The 15,370-nt window shown below is 35.9% G+C and overlaps 5 non-coding genes across 5 annotated transcripts; all 5 read left to right on the top strand.

Moving 5' to 3' along the window:
• Positions 1-8,334: 8,334 nt before the first annotated feature.
• On the top strand, positions 8,335-8,452 carry LOC145997847 (U5 spliceosomal RNA). Its single transcript, XR_014443236.1, has one exon. It is a non-coding gene; the product is annotated as a U5 spliceosomal RNA (small nuclear RNA).
• Positions 8,453-10,015: 1,563 nt separating this feature from the next.
• Positions 10,016-10,133, top strand: LOC145997807 (U5 spliceosomal RNA). Its single transcript, XR_014443197.1, has one exon. It is a non-coding gene; the product is annotated as a U5 spliceosomal RNA (small nuclear RNA).
• A 1,563-nt stretch (positions 10,134-11,696) lies between these two features.
• Positions 11,697-11,814, top strand: LOC145997846 (U5 spliceosomal RNA). Its single transcript, XR_014443235.1, has one exon. It is a non-coding gene; the product is annotated as a U5 spliceosomal RNA (small nuclear RNA).
• Positions 11,815-13,376: 1,562 nt separating this feature from the next.
• Positions 13,377-13,494, top strand: LOC145997772 (U5 spliceosomal RNA). Its single transcript, XR_014443164.1, has one exon. It is a non-coding gene; the product is annotated as a U5 spliceosomal RNA (small nuclear RNA).
• Positions 13,495-15,056: 1,562 nt separating this feature from the next.
• LOC145997862 (U5 spliceosomal RNA) lies at positions 15,057-15,173 on the top strand. Its single transcript, XR_014443250.1, has one exon. It is a non-coding gene; the product is annotated as a U5 spliceosomal RNA (small nuclear RNA).
• Positions 15,174-15,370: the final 197 nt, after the last annotated feature.

Here is a 15,370-nt window from a genome sequence, read left to right as displayed (position 1 = left end):
GTCAGAGAATCAAAAAGAAATTGAGATAGATTTCTGAATTCGTTCGTTTACTTAATAACTTTCCTAAACGTTTCGTATGCGACAATATTCTTAATTATTTTAATTTACTATATACAACAATATATTTACTTCTTCTATAGTATTTAGACTCTTCTTTTATATATTTTTCAATTTACTATAATATATATAATCCCTCTTCTCCGCTCCAAGTTTTTACAATTTGCTCTGCTCCTCTCTATATGGCGTGCTGCCATCTCTCGTCGATTCCGAGAAACCATTCCTCCTTGCACCTTTCATTGTGTCATCGAAACTGGCACGTGACACAATATCCCCCTCCTTGAGGATGAAAAATTTATATATTGGAAAGTTCATTTGTAAATTTATAAATTTTTCCCTCGTTCTATGTGACTTCTCTTATTGTCTCTATTATTCATTAACTAAGCTCTTTTTTACTTCCTCCGTGCAGTTGTATCTCCTGATATTCTCCAGGTTCTCCCTTCTCTCTATATTTGTTTCTGTATGCTTTACTACCGCTGTGTTCCGAAATAAATTCGTGACCTCGTATGGCCCTTCATATATGAAAAATAATTTCTTGATTGCTTTCTCTGATGCTTTGCTCATTGGGTGTGTTTTGCAAAATACTAAGTCTCCCCTTTTTAATTTTATTTTTATACCATTTTCTGCTTTCCTGTTAATTTTCTTCATTCTCTTAATGTATATGTCTAGTAATACTTCCTTAGCCTCTTCTTTGGATATTACTTCCCTCGGCCAATCAAATTCCTTGAAGATTCCGGGTTCTTCCATATATCCCAGAAACAATTCAGCTGCACTCTTCTTTGTTTCCTCCGATATAGAGTTATTTATCCATCTTATGGCTCTGTTAACTGCTGTAGACCACTTCGTATGATTGTCATGACATAACATTCTTAGAATTCTTACTATTTCCCCGTTATATCTCTCTATCGGGTTCGAACTTGGATGATACCTAGTAACGTTTATCATCTTAATTCCTTTAAACTTCATGTAATCCTTAAAGTATTCCGATACAAATTGTGTACCATTATCCGTTAGAATTTTTAATGGAACTCCATAGTGTTTGACAAATCCTTCTTCTAAATATTTTACTATCTCCTTTGCTGTAGCCTTCTTGAGGTTATAACATATTACAAACTTACTGCACACGTCGACGCATGTGAGAATATATGTAAATCCTCGCGATCTTGGGAGAGGTCCAATCAGATCAATAGATATCATATCTAGAGGATTTTTTGCAGTTACGTGTAACTCTTCTCTTTCCATTTTCAATTTTGAAGGTTTAGTTTTTATACATAACATGCAATTTCTTACATGACCCACCACGTCTCTCTTCATACATTTCCACAAGAAAAATCTCCGGGCAAGCCTCAATGTTTTATCAATCCCGAAATGTCCAGACTTCTCATGCACTTCTGCGAGTACTTTTTTAATTAGTGCTCCAGGTACGCATAGTTGCACTTGGTTGGATTTCTCTATGCTTACTCTAAAAATCATTCCTTCCTTAATTACATATTTTCCTTCTATCTTCGCTCTTCTCATTTTCTTTTCGTTTTCATTTCTATCTCCATTCAAGACATTTAAGATGCCGCTTAATTCTTCGTCTTTCTTCATGCTTTCTATCCATTCTTGTCTGGATATGTTCCCGAGTTCTTCATCCATGATGGCGTTTATGGATAACTTCAGCACTTCCTCTGGTTCCTGCATCATATGTAAAGGGGATCTACTTAAGGCATCTGCAATTTTATTGTCCTTTCCTTTAATGTCCACTATTTCAAAACTGTATTCCTGAAGAAGTAATGCCCATCTTGTCAAGCGAGGATTCCATTGCCTTGCAGAGTTTAACCATATAAGACTCTTATGGTCGCAAAGAATTTTAAATTTTCTTCCTTTCAAGTAAACCGCAAACTTTTCAATGCCGAATATGATGGCCAAACATTCCAGTTCGCTAATGGTATACGCCCTTTCAAACGCTTTCAGTGCACGACTCGCATATTGAATTACAACATCTTCTCCATCCTCGGTTTTCTGGAAGAGATAGGCCCCTAGACCTATATTCGATGCGTCTGTTCCTATGATGAAAAGTCTTTTAAAATCTGGCTGGCCTATAGCTGGACTAGATGTCAGGTCTTCTTTTAATACATTAAAAGCCTTTTCCTCCTCTTGTGCCCAGTTCCATTTCACATCCTTTCTCAAAAGATCGTATAAAGGCTTGGCTTTTGAAGCGAAATTCCTAATAAATTTGCTCCTCCAATTGCATATCCCTAGGAATCTTTGCAATTGCTTCCTGGTTGTAGGCTTTGGAAAACATTTTATAGCCTCATTTTTATCGCTACAAAGTCTTACGTTTCCTCCAGACACTATATGCCCGAGGAACTTGATTTCTTTCTTTGCAAACGAACATTTTTCTAACTTAACAGTAAGTCCTGCTTCTTTCAATTTACATAAAACCCAGTCTATTTTGCTTATATGATCCATCCAGTCCTTTGAATGTATACACATATCATCTACATATATTGCTAACCATGACTTTGTTTCTAGACCAAATATTCTGTTTAACGCTGTTGTAAACGCCGACACCGATGAATTTAATCCGTAAGGTAGTCTTTTAAATTGCAATAACCTGGACCCATACCTAAATGCTGTGTATTTTCTAGACTTTTCTTCGATCTCCACCTGGAAGTATCCTAGCGTTAAATCAAAAGATGTGAAGTACTTACTTCCCGCAAATGAATGCAATAACTCATTAATTTTTTCAACTTGATTTCGGGGTAGTAATACATGCTTATTTAGCTCTCTCAGGTCCAAAACAGGTCTCACGCCTCCGTTTGGTTTATCCACTACGTGCATGGGGCTTATGTGAATACTATTCGAATCTTCTATGATATCCCAGTCCAGCCATTTCTGTAGTTCTTCTTCAACAGCTTTCCTCTTGGTAAAAGGTATAGAGTATTGCCTAGATACAATGGGCTGATTTGTGTCTACCTCTATTTCATATGAATACACATTCGTAAGTCCAGGTCGTTGGCTAAATAAGTTCCTATGTTTGACAAGTACATTTCTCAATTCTCTTCTCTCGTTTTCCGAGATTTCTATGCATTCGCTCACTTTATCTTGTATTTCTTTAACGGACGCCACATATTCATTTTCTTTTCTCTTTATTTCTCTATGTTTATCTTCGTCGTATTCGCTTTCTTTATACATAACGTCCCTTTTGTTAACCACAAGACCTTGTTTTCGAACACACATTTCTTTTGTCGACTCGTCACACATTGTCTCCATAGGAATATCAAGTCTACACGACTCTTCCAATTCCACATTTAGCCTTCTCTCTTTGACATGAATGTGCCCATCATACTTTTCTAGGAAAGACACTCCTAAAATAATCTCACACCGTAATCCTTTCACCACTAAGAAATTTACTGAGAAATTTTCACCTTGAATATTCATCATGATTTTTATCGATCCCTGTATCTTGTATTCATCCTTGCCGGCTGCCATGACCAATCTAATCCTGTCTTTCTCGCATGTATCTAATCTAGCTTGCGGGTACTTCTCTCTTATTTTCTTCCAGCATTCGTAACTCATGACTTCCACTACGCTTCCACAATCTACCAAACATTTAACTTCCAGTTCTATTATTTTAGCTTTAACATAAAACGTTCTCCCAGGTTTTAGTCTTCCAAAGTCTGGTTCTCCTACTAAACATAATTCTAAACTGTCGCTGGGTTTCTCTATTGTTTCTCCCCTCATTTCATGTTTCTTTTCATTAGCTCTCACACCTGGGGATTGCTGCAAGAGCATTACATGTTTGACGCTCGATTATTCTGGGCGTTCTCCAAATGTTCTCCTCCGTGCGATCTTTCTTGGAACCTTCTTCCATCAGTACAATAGCTTCTTGTTAGCTCCATTGCCTCGTTTCTCTCTTCGTCCTGAGATATATTTCTTCTCTCAGTTTCATCATTGGATGCTCGTCCATTCTGCTGTCTTTCTTCTCTTTCCTCCCTCCATCTAGGACTTCCCCTTCTGCCATATCTCTGGAATCTATTTCTGCCTCTATATTTCCTATCATATCCCTGGTATCTTCCATCTCCAGCAAACTCTTGATTCCTGACGTAATCGTTCCTATTCCTCAAGTTAGTTCCTCTTCCTCTATCCTGGTCCTGACCTCTCAAATCCAGATTTCTAACCTCGAGCTCTTGTCTTCGGAACTTTTGCCTGTTGCTATTATCTTCTTCATCATAACGTCTCTTTGAATAAGGTCGACCATCCCTGTCATTCCTCTCTCTATCCCAAGAGTTTTGAGTTTTCTTCAGCATATCTTCTGTCCTTAGGTATTCTATTAAGTCATCCACTTTCTTTATTTTCACCGCTGCTATGGCTCTTTGGATTCTTACTGGTAGCGTTTGGATTACTTGTTTCACTAATTCCTCTTCGCTGCATCCTTCTTTCAAATTCTTAAAGCTTCTCAAGGTTTCCCATGTACGTTCCTCCAGACTTTCAATTTTCGACCAGTCGATGTGTTTTCGCTTTAGGGCTTCCAATTGCCTTTCCTTGATGTCTTTGCTACAATAGTAATCTAAAAACTTTCTACTGAATTCTCGAAAGTCTTTGAATTTGTGTTGGTTTAATTGATACCACCCGGCTGCTGACTGTTCGAAACACGTGTCAATGAGACTAAGAGTCATGTGATCTGGGATTCTCATTAAACGTATGTTCGTGGTAAGCTCCTTCAGGAATTTCCTTGGGCATTTCTCTGATATATTTCCATTAAATTTAGGCATATGCTGTAATTCCTGTGGCCTAGGTATCCTTGATTTATATCTTTCACAGCCTTTGTATTCTTCTTCTAGCGTATCTAAAAATTTCTCATTGTTGCTACTTTCTTCACTACTCTTCCATTTTCTCTTTCTCCTTTCGTAAGATATTTTCCCATAATCTTTTTTCCTTTCTTCTTCCGTTGTAGACTCATCGCTAGAGCTTTCTTCTTTTATCTCTTTCTTGATATAAGTCTCTTCCTCGCTGCATCGAAAACTGGGTCTAGCGTTCCTTTCTTTTACAGATATATTCCCTAGTCTTCTTTCCACTTCTTCCATTCTCTTCTCTGTCTTATCCATCCTGGATACTGTTCCGTTTATTTTTCTATTCATTTCCTTTTCTCTCTTATCTACTGCAATTATTTTGGCTCGATTTTCTCCAATCTCCCTTTCTATACTCAGAGTTTTTTCTTGAGCTTCTTGAAGTCCATACGAGTTTTCTTCTCTGAGTTTTAGAACTTCCCTTTCAATTCTATTATTCATTTCCAAACTTCTATCTTCTATCAGGAGCTTAGCTTCCTCTATCTTGCTTTCGTTTTCTTCTATTCTTGAAACGGCTAATTCTATTTGAGATTTACTTTCAACCAGCTTTCTCTCCAAATTTTCGTTTCTTTGTTTATTTTCCTCTCTGAGATTCGAAACCTCCTCTTCTATTCTTCTATTTATATCTAAACTTGTACTCTCAATTAACAACGTTGTTTCTTCTATCTTGCTTTCCAGCGACTTTCTATTTCCTTCACACGTTTCATTCAGTCTCAAGAACATCTCATGTGTTTCGGATCTCGATACTTCCAATTTCCTGCTGTTTTCCTCGAGCCTTTCTTCCATCCTTTTATTACTTTCTTCTAACTTTTCTTCTAACTTTCTACTATTCTCTTTTAATTCTCTCCTATTCTCTTCCATCTGTGTTTTTAATTCTCTTTCTAATCGTCTGCTATTTTCTTTTGCTCCTCTGCTATTATTTTTATTACTTTCTTCTATCTGCATCGATAACTTCTGGAACATGTCTATCATGTTCACCTCTTCTGTCTTCTTTGGTTTTTCCTTCATTTTCTCTTCTTCCTTTTCCTTTTTCTTCTCTTCCTTTTCATTTATCCTTTCTTCCTTGCAATTTTTGCATACGTAATCTCCTCTTTCACTTATTCCTATGTACTTTTCTCTTCTTATCTTCTCACATAGCCAATGTTTCATTTCTTTGCATGAGCTGCATAGGATAGCTTCTTCCTTATTTCCCTCTTTTCCACAACAGTTTAATATTTCCTTTCTGTCTTCCATTTCCTCCATTATAGTTTCTCTGTTCTCGCCTTCAATTTTATTTTCTTCCTCCATTTTGGCTTTCTTCCTTTTTCGCTTTCTTAGTCACAATTCTGCTAGCCGCAACGTTGGTCGCCACTAATGCTACGCCCCTTGTGGGTACGTACTTACATGTTATTTACCACGGCTACAGATATCTTAATCTCAGGGGATAGGTTCTTTGTTTGAGAATTCCAAATAAAAAAGCGTTTTATAGCCAAGAGGATATAGTAAAATGCGGATCTATATTCTGAGAACTTGACAAGATACAGAGAAAATATATGTATATGTATAATCGAAAAGGCTTCTTCTTCTTTTAAATGGCTTCTTCTTCTTTTAAAAGGCTTCTTCTTCTTTTAATATGGAAAAAGCTTCTTCTTTTCTTATGGAAACGGCTTCTTCTTCTTTTAAAAGGCTTCTTCTTCTTCTAAAAGGCTTCTTCTTTTTTAATATGGAAAAAGCTTCTTCTTCTTTTAATATGGCTTCTTCTTCTTTTTCTTTGAATTTCTTCTTCTTTTATTAAAGCGTAATCTTATTTATGTGCTCGCTTTCCCCCCGCTTCTTTGTCAAACAATACAAGCTATACTTGTCGAAAGAGTAGGGTCGACTAAACTGACAATAGCGCCACCTCCTATTTGACGACCAAAGGGGAATAACCAGGATCGCTAATAACGAGCGCTGCCAATGGCCCAGTGCGACTAATAAAAAGCGCAACCGAAAAGTGCTTCGGGGCGTCTAATTTGACACAGCGCCACCGGGGAATGGACAAATGCAAAAGCTGACGATGTTCTCCTCGTCAGAGAATCAAAAAGAAATTGAGATAGATTTCTGAATTCGTTCGTTTACTTAATAACTTTCCTAAACGTTTCGTATGCGACAATATTCTTAATTATTTTAATTTACTATATACAACAATATATTTACTTCTTCTATAGTATTTAGACTCTTCTTTTATATATTTTTCAATTTACTATAATATATATAATCCCTCTTCTCCGCTCCAAGTTTTTACAATTTGCTCTGCTCCTCTCTATATGGCGTGCTGCCATCTCTCGTCGATTCCGAGAAACCATTCCTCCTTGCACCTTTCATTGTGTCATCGAAACTGGCACGTGACAAAATTCATGGCTATGATTTATGCAGATGTTTAAGATTTAGATCCATTCACGATGATAATTAATCAGAAGCTACCACTTGGACTCAGTGGGGCCTGGAAACTTTGGATTAGTTGGAGCTTCTCGAACAGCGTACAGGCGAGATTTAAGACTAACATAAATGTGTATTTTAAGAAGTTAGTCAAGCGTTTGCTTGTAATATGAACACAATCAATCCTTGGATGTTCTACAAATACATTATTTTTCATTATTCTTAAAAAAATGTCATCTTGGCATTTTGTTTAAAAGTTTAATTTTTTTAAAAAAAATTATATCCTTTTCGACAAATCAACATTAAAAGCATGTTAAAACAAACAAAAGAACACAAATTTGCCAACCCTGTATGGAAGTAACATTGTGAAAAAGAAGTCGTTAGCGTATGAAAGGAAATTTTGGAACACAAAATTCCTTTTACTTATTTCTTTCTCTCTAATTTACAATTGTCGAAACGTAACTTGCTTTGATGCCGAGAATTATTACGTTAAGTAATTTCCACGGAACTATCTTGTTTTATATTCATGGCTATTGCCCAATCTATACTAAATTTCGAGATTCCATCACTACATATATACGTGCAAGAATCGCATGACATGAAAGTGACCCGTCACAACCGAAATAACTGCGGTAATTTTCTTTCTTGCTTCGGTTTGGTTTCTTTACGAAACATTATTAAGCATGCTTGTGGGAGAAACCCGAAAGTGTTATAGTCTTGTATATGAGAACAGGTAAACTGAAAATTCTTTGTGAAATGGAATTTGTTGCCAAAGTACAAGTTCCCACTAGTTGAAATGGTGGCCGAGAGATGGCAGAATTTGCTGTCGGTTTATCATTTGTGTACGTTGGTCCGTGCACATGACGCAAATTAGAAATCGGCACGGATTTATATCCTTATTCTCTCGTTTTAAGAAACGAAAATCACACAAAACGAGGTTTTATGTTTCAACAAGTAAAACAGCAATTTCCTACGGAACCTACACGTTCCCATGAGCAGTGAATAGAACTGCAACATAGGCTAGGAAAAATTGGTGGCCTGGAAACAACTCTGGTTTCCGTTCATACGCAAAAATCTTTCGCATTTTACTAAAGATTTACGTGGAGGGGAACAACAAACGAGTCTAATATTATTTTTTATAAAGGCTTGGTACAAACTGAGCCCGATTAGCAAACACAACGAAAACTGTAGGTGGAAATGTGTGCTCTTGCTCAGCTTGATAATCTCTCACCTTCTGAAATTTGCAGGCAGGAGGATCTGTATGGGCGCTTGCTGCTAATTTTCCAAATGCTCTTGTCATTTCACAACGAAGCCGAACATGGAAATGACTTCACAAGGAGGATTGTATGGAAATAGAGTTAGCATGATCAAAACAAAGTGTTTTAAACAATATGTTTTCTCCGTTTAAAACATATTTCTTTGTTTATTTCAAATGTTTAAACAAAGCGTTTGAAACATGTTTCTTTTAAGATTTGTTTAAAACACATTTTGATACTTGACGTTTGATAGTTTGTGATTATTTGTGTGTTTTGTAACTACGCGTTTTCTTTAAATGAGTATCATTCTCTTTATTGTGCATTAGAATCTGCTCAGTGTTTCAAAATGTACATCAAATAACACACATATGGTGATGAATACCGTGGGCCACGTTTAAAATTCATGGCTATGATTTATGCAGATGTTTAAGATTTAGATCCATTCACGATGATAATTAATCAGAAGTTACCACTTGGACTCAGTGGGGCCTGGAAACTTTGGATTAGTTGGAGCTTCTCGAACAGCGTACAGGCGAGATATAAGACTAATATAAATGTGTATTTTAAGAAGTTAGTCAAGCGTTTGCTTGTAATATGAACACAATCAATCCTTGGATGTTCTACAAATACATTATTTTTCATTATTCTTAAAAAAATGTCATCTTGGCATTTTGTTTAAAAGTTTAATTTTTTTAAAAAAAATTATATCCTTTTCGACAAATCAATATTAAAAGCATATTAAAACAAACAAAAGAACACAAATTTGCCAACCCTGTATGGAAGTAACATTGTGAAAAAGAAGTCGTTAGCGTATGAAAGGAAATTTTGGAACACAAAATTCCTTTTACTTATTTCTTTCTCTCTAATTTACAATTGTCGAAACGTAACTTGCTTTGATGCCGAGAATTATTACGTTAAGTAATTTCCACGGAACTATCTTGTTTTATATTCATGGCTATTGCCCAATCTATACTAAATTTCGAGATTCCATCACTACATATATACGTGCAAGAATCGCATGACATGAAAGTGACCCGTCACAACCGAAATAACTGCGGTAATTTTCTTTCTTGCTTCGGTTTGGTTTCTTTACGAAACATTATTAAGCATGCTTGTGGGAGAAACCCGAAAGTGTTATAGTCTTGTATATGAGAACAGGTAAACTGAAAATTCTTTGTGAAATGGAATTTGTTGCCAAAGTACAAGTTCCCACTAGTTGAAATGGTGGCCGAGAGATGGCAGAATTTGCTGTCGGTTTATCATTTGTGTACGTTGGTACGTGCACATGACGCAAATTAGAAATCGGCACGGATTTATATCCTTATTCTCTCGTTTTAAGAAACGAAAATCACACAAAACGAGGTTTTATGTTTCAACAAGTAAAACAGCAATTTCCTACGGAACCTACACTTTCCCATGAGCAGTGAATAGAACTGCAACATAGGCTAGGAAAAATTGGTGGCCTGGAAAAAACTCTGGATTCCGTTCATAAGCAAAAATCTTTCGCCTTTTACTAAAGATTTCCGTGGAGGGGAACAACAAACGAGTCTAATATTATTTTTTATAAAGGCTTGGTACAAACTGAGCCCGATTAGCAAACACAACGAAAACTGTAGGTGGAAATGTGTGCTCTTGCTCAGCTTGATAATCTCTCACCTTCTGAAATTTGCATGCAGGAGGATCTGTATGGGCGCTTGCTGCTAATTTTCCAAATGCTCTTGTCATTTCACAACGAAGCCGAACATGGAAATGACTTCACAGGGAGGATTGTATGGAAATAGAGTTAGCATGATCAAAACAAAGTGTTTTAAACAATATGTTTTCTCCGTTTAAAACATATTTCTTTGTTTATTTCAAATGTTTAAACAAAGCGTTTGAAACATGTTTCTTTTAAGATTTGTTTAAAACACATTTTGATACTTGACGTTTGATAGTTTGTGATTATTTGTGTGTTTTGTAACTACGCGTTTTCTTTAAATGAGTATCATTCTCTTTATTGTGCATTAGAATCTGCTCAGTGTTTCAAAATGTACATCAAATAACACACATATGGTGATGAATACCGTGGGCCACGTTTAAAATTCATGGCTATGATTTATGCAGATGTTTAAGATTTAGATCCATTCACGATGATAATTAATCAGAAGCTACCACTTGGACTCAGTGGGGCCTGGAAACTTTGGATTAGTTGGAGCTTCTCGAACAGCGTACAGGCGAGATTTAAGACTATTATAAATGTGTATTTTAAGAAGTTAGTCAAGCGTTTGCTTGTAATATGAACACAATCAATCCTTGGATGTTCTACAAATACATTATTTTTCATTATTCTTAAAAAAATGTCATCTTGGCATTTTGTTTAAAAGTTTAATTTTTTAAAAAAAAATTATATCCTTTTAGACAAATCAACATTAAAAGCATGTTAAAACAAACAAAAGAACACAAATTTGCCAACCCTGTATGGAAGTAACATTGTGAAAATGAAGTCGTTAGCGTATGAAAGGAAATTTTGGAACACAAAATTCCTTTTACTTATTTCTTTCTCTCTAATTTACAATTGTCGAAACGTAACTTGCTTTGATGCCGAGAATTATTACGTTAAGTAATTTCCACGGAACTATCTTGTTTTATATTCATGGCTATTGCCCAATCTATACTAAATTTCGAGATTCCATCACTACATATATACGTGCAAGAATCGCATGACATGAAAGTGACCCGTCACAACCGAAATAACTGCGGTAATTTTCTTTCTTGCTTCGGTTTGGTTTCTTTACGAAACATTATTAAGCATGCTTGTGGGAGAAACCCGAAAGTGTTATAGTCTTGTATATGAGAACAGGTAAACTGAAAATTCTTTGTGAAATGGAATTTGTTGCCAAAGTACAAGTTCCCACTAGTTGAAATGGTGGCCGAGAGATGGCAGAATTTGCTGTCGGTTTATCATTTGTGTACGTTGGTCCGTGCACATGACGCAAATTAGAAATCGGCACGGATTTATATCCTTATTCTCTCGTTTTAAGAAACGAAAATCACACAAAACGAGGTTTTATGTTTCAACAAGTAAAACAGCAATTTCCTACGGAACCTACACGTTCCCATGAGCAGTGAATAGAACTGCAACATAGGCTAGGAAAAATTGGTGGCCTGGAAACAACTCTGGTTTCCGTTCATACGCAAAAATCTTTCGCATTTTACTAAAGATTTACGTGGAGGGGAACAACAAACGAGTCTAATATTATTTTTTATAAAGGCTTGGTACAAACTGAGCCCGATTAGCAAACACAACGAAAACTGTAGGTGGAAATGTGTGCTCTTGCTCAGCTTGATAATCTCTCACCTTCTGAAATTTGCAGGCAGGAGGATCTGTATGGGCGCTTGCTGCTAATTTTCCAAATGCTCTTGTCATTTCACAACGAAGCCGAACATGGAAATGACTTCACAGGGAGGATTGTATGGAAATAGAGTTAGCATGATCAAAACAAAGTGTTTTAAACAATATGTTTTCTCCGTTTAAAACATATTTCTTTGTTTATTTCAAATGTTTAAACAAAGCGTTTGAAACATGTTTCTTTTAAGATTTGTTTAAAACACATTTTGATACTTGACGTTTGATAGTTTGTGATTATTTGTGTGTTTTGTAACTACGCGTTTTCTTTAAATGAGTATCATTCTCTTTATTGTGCATTAGAATCTGCTCAGTGGTTCAAAATGTACATCAAATAACACACATATGGTGATGAATACCGTGGGCCACGTTTAAAATTCATGGCTATGATTTATGCAGATGTTTAAGATTTAGATCCATTCACGATGATAATTAATCAGAAGTTACCACTTGGACTCAGTGGGGCCTGGAAACTTTGGATTAGTTGGAGCTTCTCGAACAGCGTACAGGCGAGATTTAAGACTAACATAAATGTGTATTTTAAGAAGTTAGTCAAGCGTTTGCTTGTAATATGAACACAATCAATCCTTGGATGTTCTACAAATACATTATTTTTCATTATTCTTAAAAAAATGTCATCTTGGCATTTTGTTTAAAAGTTTTATTTTTTAAAAAAAAATATATCCTTTTCGACAAATCAACATTAAAAGCATGTTAAAACAAACAAAAGAACACAAATTTGCCAACCCTCTATGGAAGTAATATTGTGAAAAAGAAGTCGTTAGCGTATGATAGGAAATTTTGGAACACAAAATTCCTTTTACTTATTTCTTTCTCTCTAATTTACAATTGTCGAAATGTAACTTGCTTTGATGCCGAGAATTATTACGTTAAGTAATTTCCACGGAAATATCTTGTTTTATATTCATGGCTATTGCCCAATCTATACTAAATTTCGAGATTCCATCACTACATATATACGTGCAAGAATCGCATGACATGAAAGTGACCCTTCACAACCGAAATAACTGCGGTAATTTTCTTTCTTGCTTCGGTTTGGTTTCTTTACGAAACATTATTAAGCATGCCTGTGGGAGAAACCCGAAAGTGTAATAGTCTTGTATATGAGAACAGGTAAACTGAAAATTCTTCGTGAAATGGAATTTGTTGCCAAAGTACAAGTTCCCACTAGTTGAAATGGTGGCCGAGAGATGGCAGAATTTGCTGTCGGTTTATCATTTGTGTACGTTGGTCCCTGCACATGACGCAAATTAGAAATCGGCACGGATTTATATCCTTATTCTCTCGTTTTAAGAAACGAAAATCACACAAAACGAGGTTTTATGTTTCAACAAGTAAAACAGCAATTTCCTACGGAACCTACACTTTCCCATGAGCAGTGAATAGAACTGCAACATAGGCTAGGAAAAATTGGTGGCCTGGAAACAACTCTGGTTTCCGTTCATAAGCAAAAATCTTTCGCCTTTTACTAAAGATTTCCGTGGAGGGGAACAACAAACGAGTCTAATATTATTTTTTATAAAGGCTTGGTACAAACTGAGCCCGATTAGCAAACACAACGAAAACTGTAGGTGGAAATGTGTGCTCTTGCTCAGCTTGATAATCTCTCACCTTCTGAAATTTGCATGCAGGAGGATCTGTATGGGCGCTTGCTGCTAATTTTCAAATGCTCTTGTCATTTCACAACGAAGCCGAACATGGAAATGACTTCACAGGGAGGATTGTATGGAAATAGAGTTAGCATGATCAAAACAAAGTGTTTTAAACAATATGTTTTCTCCGTTTAAAACATATTTCTTTGTTTATTTCAAATGTTTAAACAAAGCGTTTGAAACATGTTTCTTTTAAGATTTGTTTAAAACACATTTTGATACTTGACGTTTGATAGTTTGTGATTATTTGTGTGTTTTGTAACTACGCGTTTTCTTTAAATGAGTATCATTCTCTTTATTGTGCATTAGAATCTGCTCAGTGTTTCAAAATGTACATCAAATAACACACATATGGTGATGAATACCGTGGGCCACGTTTAAAATTCATGGCTATGATTTATGCAGATGTTTAAGATTTAGATCCATTCACGATGATAATTAATCAGAAGCTACCACTTGGACTCAGTGGGGCCTGGAAACTTTGGATTAGTTGGAGCTTCTCGAACAGCGTACAGGCGAGATTTAAGACTATTATAAATGTGTATTTTAAGAAGTTAGTCAAGCGTTTGCTTGTAATATGAACACAATCAATCCTTGGATGTTCTACAAATACATTATTTTTCATTATTCTTAAAAAAATGTCATCTTGGCATTTTGTTTAAAAGTTTAATTTTTTTAAAAAAAATTATATCCTTTTCGACAAATCAACATTAAAAGCATGTTAAAACAAACAAAAGAACACAAATTTGCCAACCCTGTATGGAAGTAACATTGTGAAAAAGAAGTCGTTAGCGTATGAAAGGAAATTTTGGAACACAAAATTCCTTTTACTTATTTCTTTCTCTCTAATTTACAATTGTCGAAACGTAACTTGCTTTGATGCCGAGAATTATTACGTTAAGTAATTTCCACGGAACTATCTTGTTTTATATTCATGGCTATTGCCCAATCTATACTAAATTTCGAGATTCCATCACTACATATATACGTGCAAGAATCGCATGACATGAAAGTGACCCGTCACAACCGAAATAACTGCGGTAATTTTCTTTCTTGCTTCGGTTTGGTTTCTTTACGAAACATTATTAAGCATGCTTGTGGGAGAAACCCGAAAGTGTAATAGTCTTGTATATGAGAACAGGTAAACTGAAAATTCTTTGTGAAATGGAATTTGTTGCCAAAGTACAAGTTCCCACTAGTTGAAATGGTGGCCGAGAGATGGCAGAATTTGCTGTCGGTTTATCATTTGTGTACGTTGGTCCGTGCACATGACGCAAATTAGAAATCGGCACGGATTTATATCCTTATTCTCTCGTTTTAAGAAACGAAAATCACACAAAACGAGGTTTTATGTTTCAACAAGTAAAACAGCAATTTCCTACGGAACCTACACTTTCCCATGAGCAGTGAATAGAACTGCAACATAGGCTAGGAAAAATTGGTGGCCTGGAAACAACTCTGTTTCCGTTCATACGCAAAAATCTTTCGCATTTTACTAAAGATTTACGTGGAGGGGAACAACAAACGAGTCTAATATTATTTTTTATAAAGGCTTGGTACAAACTGAGCCCGATTAGCAAACACAACGAAAACTGTAGGTGGAAATGTGTGCTCTTGCTCAGCTTGATAATCTCTCACCTTCTGAAATTTGCAGGCAGGAGGATCTGTATGGGCGCTTGCTGCTAATTTTCCAAATGCTCTTGTCATTTCACAACGAAGCCGAACATGGAAATGACTTCACAGGGAGGATTGTATGGAAATAGAGTT

This window comes from Lepisma saccharinum, chromosome 13 (genome assembly GCF_977018435.1).
Source record: "Lepisma saccharinum chromosome 13, izLepSacc3.1, whole genome shotgun sequence".
In the NCBI taxonomy this organism is placed as follows: domain Eukaryota; kingdom Metazoa; phylum Arthropoda; class Insecta; order Zygentoma; family Lepismatidae; genus Lepisma; species Lepisma saccharinum.
The sequence above is the reverse complement of the archived record's forward strand: the minus strand, read 5'-3'. Positions and strand labels throughout refer to the sequence as shown.